At 36.8% G+C, this 13,511-nt stretch overlaps 1 pseudogene; it reads right to left on the minus strand.

The window, feature by feature from the left end:
• Positions 1-10,592: 10,592 nt before the first annotated feature.
• LOC149187584 (heat shock cognate 70 kDa protein pseudogene) lies at positions 10,593-12,549 on the minus strand (annotated as a pseudogene).
• Positions 12,550-13,511: the final 962 nt, after the last annotated feature.

The raw sequence follows: 13,511 nt of genomic DNA on the forward strand, positions 1-13,511 counted from the left end.
TTATTTTATATTATAAGTTTCTTAAAATTATTGTTCATAAATAAAAACCTACTAATTTTATTTTATATTAAAACTAGTTCCTAAAATCATTGTTTCAATAACAAAAAAAAAAATCATAAATCTTATTTTATATTAATCAATTTGTTATATATGACATATTCTTTTTTTGTTAAGTTTGGTAGATCCTCTTTTTTCATTAATTATAGAGAAAATTTACACCACATAGATTGGCTAGGTGGCCTCAACTTGCCCAGTGGGAAATCAAGTCTGTTGGCCATCTATCTGCATTGTATTCCGTCCAATATCAAAATATTTTAAGTCTTTCTACCCAAGCTATATAAGTCTCAGATTCTTGTCCAAACTCTAGAGATCGACAAACATATATATTTGCATAAGGAAATGTACAAGTTATCTGCATATATAAACAAAACCATGAGAAGTAGGCTTGCTAGTCATGTTGTTCAGCAGAAGTTGATTCCACTCGCATCGAATCCCTGGCATTCGTCCCTGACAGCTCAGTCTGGACCAAGATACAAGGCAAGTGCCTCTTAATTCAGCCAAGTTGAACATCCTGTTTGTGCAATTTAAACTACAACTTCTGGAATTCCTGTTTGTAATTCGGAATGCCTTGGACAGTAATAGCCATGCCCACTGAAATCTATTTCGTAGCCTTGCCCAACAGGCTTTTCATCAACTAGTACAAGTAGAGGGTTTGCTTGAATTAAGTGATTCTGCCCCATAACCATGCTCTAGCATTACAGCTATGGGTTTTTATGGATGATCCTCACCCATCAAACCTCGAGTGGTTTCTTGCTTACCACAAACATCACATCAAATGGTTTTGGATGATGACAAATCATACATTACATCTGTGATATTTTATTTTCGACGAAACTTCATCTACAAAATAGATTCCATATTACCATGAACTTTATCAAAGTACACTTCGACTCATCAAGCTTACACTATCATTTGACTAAGGTACATGTACAATTATCATATTCCAACCATGGAGATACTAGGTATATACTCAAATATTCTCTAAGACCAATACATAAGTCAAACATGACACCATATAATTTCTTACAAATACAATGCATGGCTCACATCCACAACACTAAAAAATATTGTCTTCAATTTTCTATCATCATTTTTTCTCCTCTAATACCATCTTCATTGTTGCCACAAGAATTCCATGTGTAAAATCACCGACTTATCTTTGTCTACACTTGTGCTTTATCTTTGAACTTTTTATGTTTCATTTTTGTATTGACATGAAACTTATTATTTATGCCGCCTACTCCCCCTCAATCAAAGAATCAACTTCTCATATTGCACTTACTAAGCTAGCATATCAGTACACCTACCACCCTCATATCTATTCAAGTGTATTTTTTCTTTCTAACTTTCCTATTTCTTGCAAAGCATCATCAAGATTTTACGTCATAGTTCGATTTCATACTTAGCATTTTGAAATCTTTTACCTCCCCTTTTGATTTTTGAAGTTAATATCTTGTAGAGTGCTCTTTCCTTCTAGTTTAGATCTCCACAATCATTTTAGCTTATTCATGGGCTAAGTAAAATCCTCCACACCATGACTTATTTGAGGAATCTTAATGGGAATTAACATTGTCACTCCTCATGATCCTTCAAACAAATAAGGCTTTGACCATGTTACGATGTAGTTCCAATGAACTTCAAATTAAGTTGAACAACAAATTTCCTCTAAAAAATTAAACACCTTGAGTGACAAGTTCACTTTAATGGCCAATTTTACAAAAGAAGACTACCATTATCATGACCAAATTTGTATCCTCCATCCATATACAATTGTTTTTCAAATAATCACATTCCTTTGGAATAAATTCAAAATACCACAATATTATTTATCTATTGAGAACAACCTAGAAACATATACATAACATTTAATCATGTGCAAATCTTTCTTACTCGAAGAGTGAAATTACAATCTTTCCTTTGGCTTGATAGGCTCCTTGAATCGATCATTGGTTTCAATTTCTCTCTTTATATGTATGGATGCAACCAATTTCTCGAGCTCTGTGATGAGACTAAAACAAAACTCTCCAAAATTTTGGCTTCTTCTTTGACCAGCACATGCGACTTTGGTCACCTCCCTTATGGTGTTGAAATTGATTTTTTGAGAGATCCAATCATAGCTCCTTTTGGTATGATTGATGACCAAATCTACCCTAGTGTTAGTTATAGAAATAATCATAGAACTTCCTTAAATCCTAATCACATAGCATCAATCGTCACTTCCGGGGCTTGATTGTGGGGAAAACTCCACAGTTAAGCGCGCTTGAGCCAGAGGAGATCTGGGATGGGTGACCTCCCAGGAAGTCCTGGTTACCGGGTGCAAGCCCCGGAAGTGACGATTGATGCTATGTGATTCATTTCACTAGTTTCAATCCCACTTCTTCACCCCTATGAGCATCACCCGATGCAATGAGTGCTAAGTGAACAATTCAAAAATCATGAGAAATTAGTCAGTTTCGACTACCTCTCATGGAGATGGTCATACGTTAATTACTTACTTAATGCAGTTGAATCCCAAAAACGATATCTTTTATAATGCACTGCGTAAAACCCCTAATACTTAAATTCAAAAAGAGTGAAGGGATCTCTACTTGAATGGTTCATGAGGCACAATACTTGCTAAGGTTTTGCAAATGGGGCAGCAAGCTAAGTGGGCTTGATTGTGGGGAAAACTCCACAGTTAAGCGCGCTTGAGCCAGAGGAGATCTGGGATGGGTGACCTCCCAGGAAGTCCTGGTTACCGGGTGCAAGCCCTGGAAGACTATAGACTGGTCATTAACACACTGACAAATTTGAACCATGGATTGAAATGGGATAAGCTCAACCACAGTTGGAGGACTGCCAGTTTGATCCAAGAAATAGGAGAGTTGATTCACAAGGTTGACTACATCATGGTCAATTATGTCAGAAGAGAAGGAAATAAAGGGGAAAACTTCCTAGCCAATTGGGGTTGTAACCACCAAAACAACCCTGTGGAAAAACTATGGCCAGTTCAGCCCTGGGACGACAGGTATCGATCCCTGGATGAAATCCTGGTGCAGGATCATAGGCAAAGCCTTCAACATGGCCAATCAATAGGCCAAGACCTCGATCAGGGTGCGAGCCAGTAGTTAAGCACTCAAACTAGGGATTAATGGCATGTACCGTAGTGTACAGTACCATTGCACCCCACACGCTCGAGGCAATGGGTGTGGCGGCCCCTTGCATCATGGCATGCAGTGTTTACAGAAAGGTGGCAGCGAGAGTAAAGACAACGTTGGTTTTTGTATCCGTGAAGGAGGGAAGGTTGGTGTTGATCAAAGCGATTGTAAACGAGGAGACTAGTGCGAAGAGCTAGTTTTGTGGCGCCACCAACGGAAACAAGTCTATCGACTGTGTACGAAGGTTAACAGGTATGTACTTAGCTATCTCTCCACTCTCGTAATGTTGACCTGCTCTCGTTTTCGTTTAAGGGAGAGGGAAGGAATTATGGGGGAGGATTGCAAAATTGAGAAGCGTTGGGGGTGTAGGCTAGTGGCATTTGCTCGGTTCTGCACCTGTCTCTCACACCCGATAGGCATCCTCTCCATTTCTCTTTGTTTTGAAGTTCTCCTTTCCTGCATGGGAATTCTGTTGGCACTGGACAAAGGGCTTAGTTTTGCAGCTCATAAGAGTCCTGTTGGTAAATCTAGGGAGATGGGCCTTAGGGGTAGAGTCGGCTAGTCCACCTGCATTCTGAGAGGTAGCCTCTGTTGTAGGTCCATGCATAGCCGCAGGGAGGTATGTAGAAACCTCAGAATGAGGGAGGAGGTTGAGAACTACAGGCGGGAAGTCTGGAAAGGGAGTGGCACTAGCTATGGAAGGTAGATTGGAAATGGCGGCGTCATGGCGCTCAGGAATGCGTGGACGATTGGGTTCGGTCCTCCTTTCATGTCCTGGGTAGAGGGTAAAGGGTCTACTAATGAGGGTCGGCTGATAACTGGTAAGTGGTTGCGCTTATCAACCCGGGACCGGGGAGAAGAAGCAAGGCAGATTGATACTGAGAGGAGGTGTCTAAGGCAAAGTGTAACCGCTGGTGTTGGTTATGGGTCGGCCCCCTTCGGGAAATTGACCTGCGACCCTGAAGGGCCTGGCACTGCAACTGATAAGGGAGGATGTGATGAAGGCGGGTTGGTGCGCTGTAATCCTACCACATGTGTGAAAGCTCCCTGTCATATTATGTTGAATTTTAACTGGACTTCTATTTGTTGCAATGTACAGGGTTGGGTCAGAGAGACCATGGCATGCCCTGCAAAAACCTGTGGTCGTGGAAGGAGGCCCTAAGCGACCAGAAAGGACACGGAACCGGGCCCATTAGAGGGACGCAGAAGTAGGAAATTTGTTGAAAGGTTAATAAGTGAAGCGACAGTTGCCTACCAAGAAGGCACTAACGAGGAAATTCACAAAATGTTAGAGGATTGGGAAGAAGAAGTGAAGCAGGAGAGTGAGACAGACACAGAACTGGAGGGCTAGAGAACCCTTGTCCCAGATCCTAGAAATTTGAGGGGCAGAATCACTTAATTCAAGCAAACCCTCTACTTGTACTAGTTGATGAAAAGCCTGTTGGGCAAGGCTACGGAATAGATTTCAGTGGGCATGGCTATTACTGTCCAAGGCATTCCGAATTACAAACAGGAATTCCAGAAGTTGTAGTTTAAATTGCACAAACAGGATGTTCAACTTGGCCGAATTGAGAGGCACTTGCCTTGTATCTTGGTCCAGACTGAGCTGTCAGGGACGAATGCCAGGGATTCGATGCGAGTGGAATCAACTTCTGCTGAACAACATGACTAGCAAGCCTACTTCTCATGGTTTTGTTTATATATGCAGATAACTTGTACATTTCCTTATGCAAATATATATGTTTGTCGATCTCTAGAGTTTGGACAAGAATCTGAGACTTATATAGCTTGGGTAGAAAGACTTAAAATATTTTGATATTGGACGGAATACAATGCAGATAGATGGCCAACAGACTTGATTTCCCACTGGGCAAGTTGAGGCCACCTAGCCAATCTATGTGGTGTAAATTTTCTCTATAATTAATGAAAAAAGAGGATCTACCAAACTTAACAAAAAAAGAATATGTCATATATAACAAATTGATTAATATAAAATAAGATTTATGATTTTTTTTTGTTATTGAAACAATGATTTTAGGAACTAGTTTTAATATAAAATAAAATTAGTAGGTTTTTATTTATGAACAATAATTTTAAGAAACTTATAATATAAAATAAAGTATGTGAGCTTTTGTCTATAAATAATAATTTGTAAATACTTACAATATAAAATAAAAAGAATTTTTGTTTATGAACAAGAGTTTTAAGAAACTTATAATATAAAAAATCTGTTATTTTTTATTTATAAATAATAATTTTAAAATACTTATAATATAAAATAAAATTTATGAATTTTTAAAAAATTTATAATATAAAAAAATATGTTATTTATTGTTTATAAATAATAATTTTAAAATACTTATAATATAAAATAAAATTGGTTAATTTTTGTTTATGAATAATAATTTTAAGAAACTAGAAGTAAAAATTCAACTTCCCCTCTATTAGAACAAGATTTTTTTAAGCTCACACCTAACCTTTTAATGTAAATTGAAGACAATGAGATTTTAAGAAACCATTAATAAATAAATAATAGTTTTGAATTTTCCAAAGATTATAATTAATACTTTATAAGTAACTTTTTTTTATGTATAAAATGAGAGGTTTCGAAATTTTTACTAATTCACCTTTTAGGTAAAATGAGAGGTTTTGGAATTTTCACTAATTAACCTTCTTAGGTAAAATGAGAGGTTTTGAAGTGTTACTAGGTAAATTAATAAATGGAAAAATGATTTATTTATGGTTAATATTTCTTTTTTAAATAAAATATGAATTTTATGCGATTTTTTCTCAAAATTAAAGAAATGTAATTCTTAATGGTATAAATAGTAATATAATTCATCAAGGAAAAACAAGAATAAGGAAGAATAAATGATAAATTTTGAAGAAATTTAATTCTTTTAATTATATGAATAGGACTGGAAGTCATCGCAAAAAAAGCAAGAACAGAGATAAATATTTAAAATTATTGTTCAGAATTTTTCTCTTTCGTTAACTTAATCTCTCTCCAAAATATTTAGAAGCCTCGATAATTGTTTCTGAGTTTCATTCATACTTTTCGGTCTTTGTTAAACTGTTGATTTTAATTTTATAACATTTTTAACCAGATTGATGGTTTAGTTTGTTCTCGCATTTTCTACTCGACTGTTAGGCTAAACCTTTACTGCGGAGCCGAGGGTGATTTTAGTGTACAGCTGGAAAATTCTTCACCGAGCAAAATAGAAGTTTGTAACTAAGTGTTTAGCAAAAACCTTCAAACCCACTACAATCGAAGTTCATAGAATCTTCAACTGATTCAAAATCACTATAAATCCCTCGGAAAACAATTAAATATATATACCCTGGAGAGATCCAAAATATTTTGGCAAAACAACCATTACCCAAACGAATTGAAGTGTCTAGCAGCGTTATCGTAGGCTCTGACAACCTCCTCCGAGGTGTGAAAAGTGTCGAGCCATGGTCTGGTTTTCTTCCAAGGGTTTCTGATCTCGGCGGCGAATCTCCCCCATGGAATTTTCCTAACGCCTCTGGAAGGTGTTTCCTTCATAGCTGACGATGCCTCGTCTTTGCAGTCGCCTCCTCCGATCTTATCTTCATTGCCACTATCACCATCTGTATGGTGTCTATGGCCATGGTTCTCCAAATCTCAAGATCTCGTTTCCCTTCAAAAACAACAAAAATGTGGAACTATAAGGAATCGATTACTGCCCACTACAACTCCGCTTGAGCACATCTTGATAAGGGAACGCGGCTCATTATGCTTTGCAGGAATGAAACTGATTTAGCCATCCCCAAATTTGAAATCCAAATTTCAGTGTTTAGGCGGGGCGAGTTTTCAAAATTCAAATGAATAATCATTAATGCGTTTGGAGCTTGTACTTGCAGTCGATTCAACTCGAAGCGCCGGAGGCAGCAAATTTAAGTTTCGAGACGGGGCGGGCCCGCGGTTGGTGGGTGCCGCACACTCCACCGGAAACACATGCTGGCTGCCGGAGATCTGAATCCATGGTTATGTATGCTATCCCACTGACGTGCACCACATACATAGCTGGCCCAGCGTTTAAGACTCAATATATGGCTGGTTAGCCCTTGCCAACAAGTCATACGTTGGTGAGTCCGTCGCTCTCGAATATTTAAACCACTCATTTTTTCATTCGACCAACCAGCGGAGAGCAGAGAGAGTCCCACCCGCAGAACCCTGAGCAACCAGGAGGGGTGGAACTTTGAACGAGGAATCTTTGTTGATGTTGAGATGATTCCCTTGGGGTCCAGAAGTGTCAATGTCTAAAGGAGACAAGTTTATAGTCAGTTTTGCATGATTTCTCACAATAAATCTAACTGTGCATTTCATTTCTCCAAAGGAGGTCTCTATTTTGAGGTCATCAAAAGTTTTGCATGATTTCTCACAATAAATCTAACTGTGCATTTCATTTCTCCAAAGGAGTTCTCTATTTTGAGGTCATCAAAAGTGGAGATATAAGGTGTCATTTTTGTAAAGTTGATTGTAATTCACTTTTTTGTTCCCATTTAATAAAAGAAGGCCTCTTCACTTTGAATAAAGATGTAGCTCACATTGTGTGAAATGTGTAATCAAATTATTTGTGTACCTTTGATCTCATGGTTGCTTTATGACTTCCACATTTTTTTCAATGTGTTTAAGTTGCTTGGTTACCTGATCTTTTATATGCAATTCTGTATTCATCCTTCAACTTATAAAATCGACATCATAGCTTCCAACATACATAAACCTTCGCAAAATGGGAACAAACCGAGGAATTGTGTTGCCAAGATTATTGATAAAACCATTAAAAGCGAGACGCCGTTGCTAATCTTTGCATGTAGACACTGAGATCCAGATAACTGAATCGAATCGAACAGCCCACCCATCTGTCGAAAAGATTTTTCTAGGTAATGCAGCATACAATCCACCACGGGGTTTTGAGAGCTCACGAATAAATTTTGGGGTGGTGAATGAATGAGAAGTTATGTGGGTAGCGTTATAAAAATGTGGGGGAGAATTTTACAGCGAATATTTTTAAAAGGCATTAAACGATATCACAAAAATGCATGAAAATTCACAGTACACGATCTAATATTCCACAAGCTTCTTTGGGTTCGAGGAGCCATCGTTACCCGATTTGTAAACCTTGGTGGGGTCTCTGATTTGTTACCTGAATAGTAAACCTTGGCGGGATCACCCACAATGTCTTTGCTTGCACTCTGCTATCAAGATTTTGGAACGCCAAGGCATTGTTGGCAGATGTACGTCAACTTTCTCAAAACAGTGGAAGCAATGAACCAGACAGGATTGGAACCGCCTAGAAGGGAATCCAATTTGTAAAGTGGCGCAGGCTCTTGAAACGTCATGATCGCCACACTCTAATTGTTGGAGAATGAAACACGTGAGTTATAGACCGACACTTCAATTCCTCTCATATTACAGCCACCCAATTTTAATTTTTCCAATCAATGTTTTAATGTTTTCTTTTCAACAATTCATGCTTCCCTTAAAGTCATCAATCATCGACTAAGACTAAAAATATGCTTAACATATTCCGTCAAAAATTTATCTTTACCGTCTATCAAAATAAAAATAAAAACAAAAATCAACAAATCTTTCTCTACCTAAAATTAAAATAAAGCCTTGACTAAAATAAAAACACGAAACTCAACAAACCTTCTCCACAAAAAATTAAAATACTAAAATCATTTCTACATCTTAAAAAAAATAAAATTTAAGCAACAAAAATACTTACACAAATGATTTGGCAAACAATCCCACATAAAATTAAAATACTAAAATCATTTCTACATCTAACAAAATAAAATTTAAGCAACAAAAATACTTACACAAATGATATGGAAAATTCTAACTCACCATAAAATAATTAAACTAACACAGAAATCAATCTTATCTTTATCACGAGAATCCCCTTCGTCGCCTCAGTAAGAAACCATTGTAGAATAATCAGTTTCCAAGTCATGCCGCGACTAATGCAGAATAACCAGTTTCCACGTCATGCCGTGACTATGGCTCGTGTGAAAGGCACGGGAATAATTGTTACGCTGTTACCACATAAAGCAGAATAACCAGTTCCCACCGAATGCCGCCACTATTGCTCGTGTTAAGGCCAGGCGAATAATTGTTACTGCCGCCACTTTAGCGAAGGTCGGATTTTCCAATGCGATAAAAATAGAATTTTAAAATATATTTTTAGATTTTCTTTTTCCATAATACTTTTTTTTAAACAAACTTTTTCTGATCGAAATCACATGGCATAATATTTTTGGCTAATCACTATCAGGTCCAGTAGTTTTTTTAAACAAAGTATTTCTATAGAAATGACATGAGAAAATGAGAATTTTTTGGTCAAACCCACCAGTATGATTTATTATCAAGATCAGTTAAAGAGACTACAACCAAATGAAACTACACTATGACAAAAACTTAAATAAATTAAATAATTATATATTTTAATTAATTTTATGCAAAAATAAATAAATAACTTATAATTATAAATTTAAATCATAAACTATATAATAAAATTTAAATGTTTTATTTTTTAAAAATATTAAATTTATTTATATATAAAAAATACATGTTAAAAAACTAAAATTTAAAATTTTATAATCAAATATTATAAAAACATACATATATATATACACAAAGTTCTTTGTTTAAAAACCAAATGTCCCTAAAAACATTTACTTTAGTTGAGTAATGTTTTAAATGATATTTGTATAAGACATCTATTAATGAGGAATTAAATAGAGGAGTTAAAAAAACCGCTCGGTTAAATAATTTTATATTATAGTTTTTAATAAAAAATTAATTAAAATTGGAAGTTTTAATTATGTACTTTAAATAATCTAAATATTAAGTCATTTACATTCCATAAAACAATTTAAATAAAAAACCTACAATTTAACTAAAAATTATATCAACAAAACAAAATATGAAACAATTAAACTTTATCTAAAATAAATTTAAAAATACATAATATCAACAATATTTTATAAATAAATTAAAAAAGCAAACAATATTTACAATAAATTATATTTCATTTATAAAGTTATATAGTAAGTCAAATATGTACCGTTCAAAAAGACAGAGGTAGGTAAAAGGACGACAAGGCCAAACGAGTTTGATGTAAATTTTCTTCTTCTTTTCATAATTTAAAGCTCTAAAATATCAGAACCTTCTGGAGATTTCAAAATACAACACAACGGATCACCTCAGAACCTTCTGGAGATTTCAAAATACCACAACGGATCACCTCAGAACCTTCTGGGATTTCAAAATACAACACAACGGATCACCTCGTACGAGAAGAACCATATTACAACCTTTTGCTACCTTTTAATTTCAAAATATTTCGTACGGAAAATACCATATTAGCACCTATGCACATCTTGATGATCGATGGACCTGCAAACGCTCTCCAGCTCCTTCATCTTCCCATCAAACTCATCGGCCTCCGCATCCTCGTTTTGGTCCACCCAGCGGATAGTCTCTTCAATAGTATCCTCCATCACTCGGATGGTGTTCCTCATGTTATATACGTAATTCTCCAACGAGTTCTTCGCCTCCACATCCTTTCTGTGCTCTGCGTCCTCAAACCTGTATTTCTCAGCATCGTGAAACATTTTCCCAATCTCCTCCTTACTCAATCTACCCTTGTCACTTACGATGCTGATCTTGCTCTTCTCATATGTGGTCCTGTACATCGCAGATGCATTGAGAATACAATCGGCATCAATATCAAAGCTCACTTCTAGACGGGGAACTTTTCTTGGACCTGCGGGAATGCCATAGACATCAAATTTGCCCAACAAGTTTTTGTCTTGCCTTCGACTTCCCTCACCCTCAAACACATGAAACGATAAATCAGTTTGGTTGTCCGAGACAGTAGAAAAGAGTCGCTTCTTGTTGGTGGGGATGAGGGTTTTCCTAGGGATCAGGACGGTCATACAACCATCTGCAGCTTCAATCCATAAAGAATGAGGAGTTACATCCAGAAGAAGCGTATCTCGAACTTTCTCATCACCCTGTCTACTCAAAATAGCAGCCTGCACCGCAGCTCCGTATGCGACGGCCTCATCGGGGTTGATATTCTTGCAGAGTTCCTTGCCATTAAACGTGTCCTCCAATAAGGACTGCACTAGGGGAATCCTAGTAGACCCACCAACAAGAATCACATCATGAATGGAACTCTTGTCCATCTTGGCATCTCGTAGGCATTTTTCAACAAGCTCCATACACTTCCAGAACAAATTTATGTTAAGTTCTTCGAAAATGGCCAGAGTAATAGTGGAATAAAAGTCAATACCATCAAAGACAGAATCAATCGCAATGGTGGTCTGTGCAGTTGATGAGAGAGTTAACTTCGCCCTTACGCAAGATTTTCTGAGTCTCACAAGGGCTCTGGCATTGCTGGTGATGTCTTTTCTATACTTTATCTTAATGTGGCGTACAAAGTAGTCAACCAATATGTTATCAAAATCTTCGCCTCCCAAATTGTTATCACCAACTGTGGCCTTCACCTCAAAAAGACGGCTTTCAATTGTCATAACAGAAACATTCCAGGTACCTCCGCCCAAGTCAAAAATGAGAACATTGATCTTACCAACACTACTGGCCTTCCTGTCCAGTTCATAGGCAACGGCAGCAGCAGTGGTCTCGTTGATAATTCTGATAACATTCAAGCCAGCAATGGCACCAGCATCCTTGGTTGCCTGCCTCTGAGAATCGTTGAAACAGGCAGGAACACTAATGACAGCGTTCGTCACCGTAGTCCTAAGGTAAGCTTCAGCAATCGCCTTCATCTTTGCTAAAACCATGGAAGATATTTCCTCTGCTGCAAAACGCTTCTCCTCCCCTTTGTATGTTACAACAATGATGGGCTTATCACCAGCTCCTGGAATGACCTTGAAAGGCCATAGCCCCAAATTGCTCTGAACGGATGGATCAGAGAACCGCCTTCCGATTAACCGCTTTGCATCTGCCACAAGTTAACAAACCAACTTTGCTTTAAAGTAAGAATATAACAACGGACCCGAAAAACATATTCAAATTTGATGAAAAGAAGAAAAATGTAACAAATAAAATCGTATGGATAGTGATTGAGGATTATTGACCGAAAACTGTATTATTGGGATTTCTAGCAACTTGGTTCTCAGCGGACTCTCCAATAAGACGCTCTTTATCAGTGAAGGCGACGACAGAGGGAGTGGTTCGATTCCCGTGATCGTTGGCGATAATCTCCACCCTGCCATTCTGCCATACTCCCACACACGAATACGTCGTCCCCAGATCGATACCGATCGCCGGTCCTTCGCCATTTCTATTCATCTTCTCACTCAGAGTGGCACAGACCGGCAATTGGCAGAAGATCGAGGTCGAGGACGAGCGACGAAAACATCAACTGTAACTCCATAAACATTCAAATTTTTGACAGCCCCGTCACACATTAAATATTAATTCCTTTGAGATCTTCGAGCAAGCGGAATCTAGATACATCGAACCTTTTACCAGGCCTGTTTTGAGAGCATTTAAGAGAAGGTACCATCCTATCATTTCATCTCGTTCGTTTAGTGGCGTTCATCATAAGGACAGGCGTTCCATCATCTTTCTCAGGGCGCTGTGGATTTATCTCACGTCCGATTTTCTTCGACTTCGTGGCTTGTTATGATTATAGTCTTTACTCAGTTTATTCACCGTTAATTCATCATTCAAATCTGTGTAAAACTAATGATGAAAAAAATGATGATACTCATTAACTCCCCCGGCGAAGGACCCCTTTGGACGGCTGGACGGATATGCATCCATGGATACATCATCCACCATGCACAACGCTTCTTAAGTTGGCTATATGCACATACATCTTATAAGCATAATCAATCACTATCTATCAAATGGAGCATTTTAATTATTACAGGTTTTGCTTCTTTTAAGTGAAAGCTAGTGATATGATTTTGGGTCTCTTTTCGAGAAATAATGTTTTTTTAATATATAATTAATAAAATTATATTAATATTAATGTGATTGATATAGTTGAATGTTTTATTTATATTTATCATTGATAAATATATAACAAAAATATTATTATTAACTTTAATTTTATTTAACTTTTATAAATTTCAAGTCTTGCATAAAAAAACATAAGTCTTGAAGAGTTTATACTTTTACAACTAATATATAAGGTAGGTTTTTTAAAATTAGGTATGGTTTGAAAATAACTAAGAAATTGGTGGGCATTCAAAGAACAATCTTTTAAAATTTATTAAAAGTCACTGCAACCTAATAAACTTTCT

Source organism: Pinus tabuliformis, chromosome 3_1 (genome assembly GCF_031772625.1).
Source record: "Pinus tabuliformis cultivar Carrire ecotype Pingquan chromosome 3_1, CPIR1, whole genome shotgun sequence".
In the NCBI taxonomy this organism is placed as follows: Eukaryota; Viridiplantae; Streptophyta; class Pinopsida; order Pinales; family Pinaceae; genus Pinus; species Pinus tabuliformis.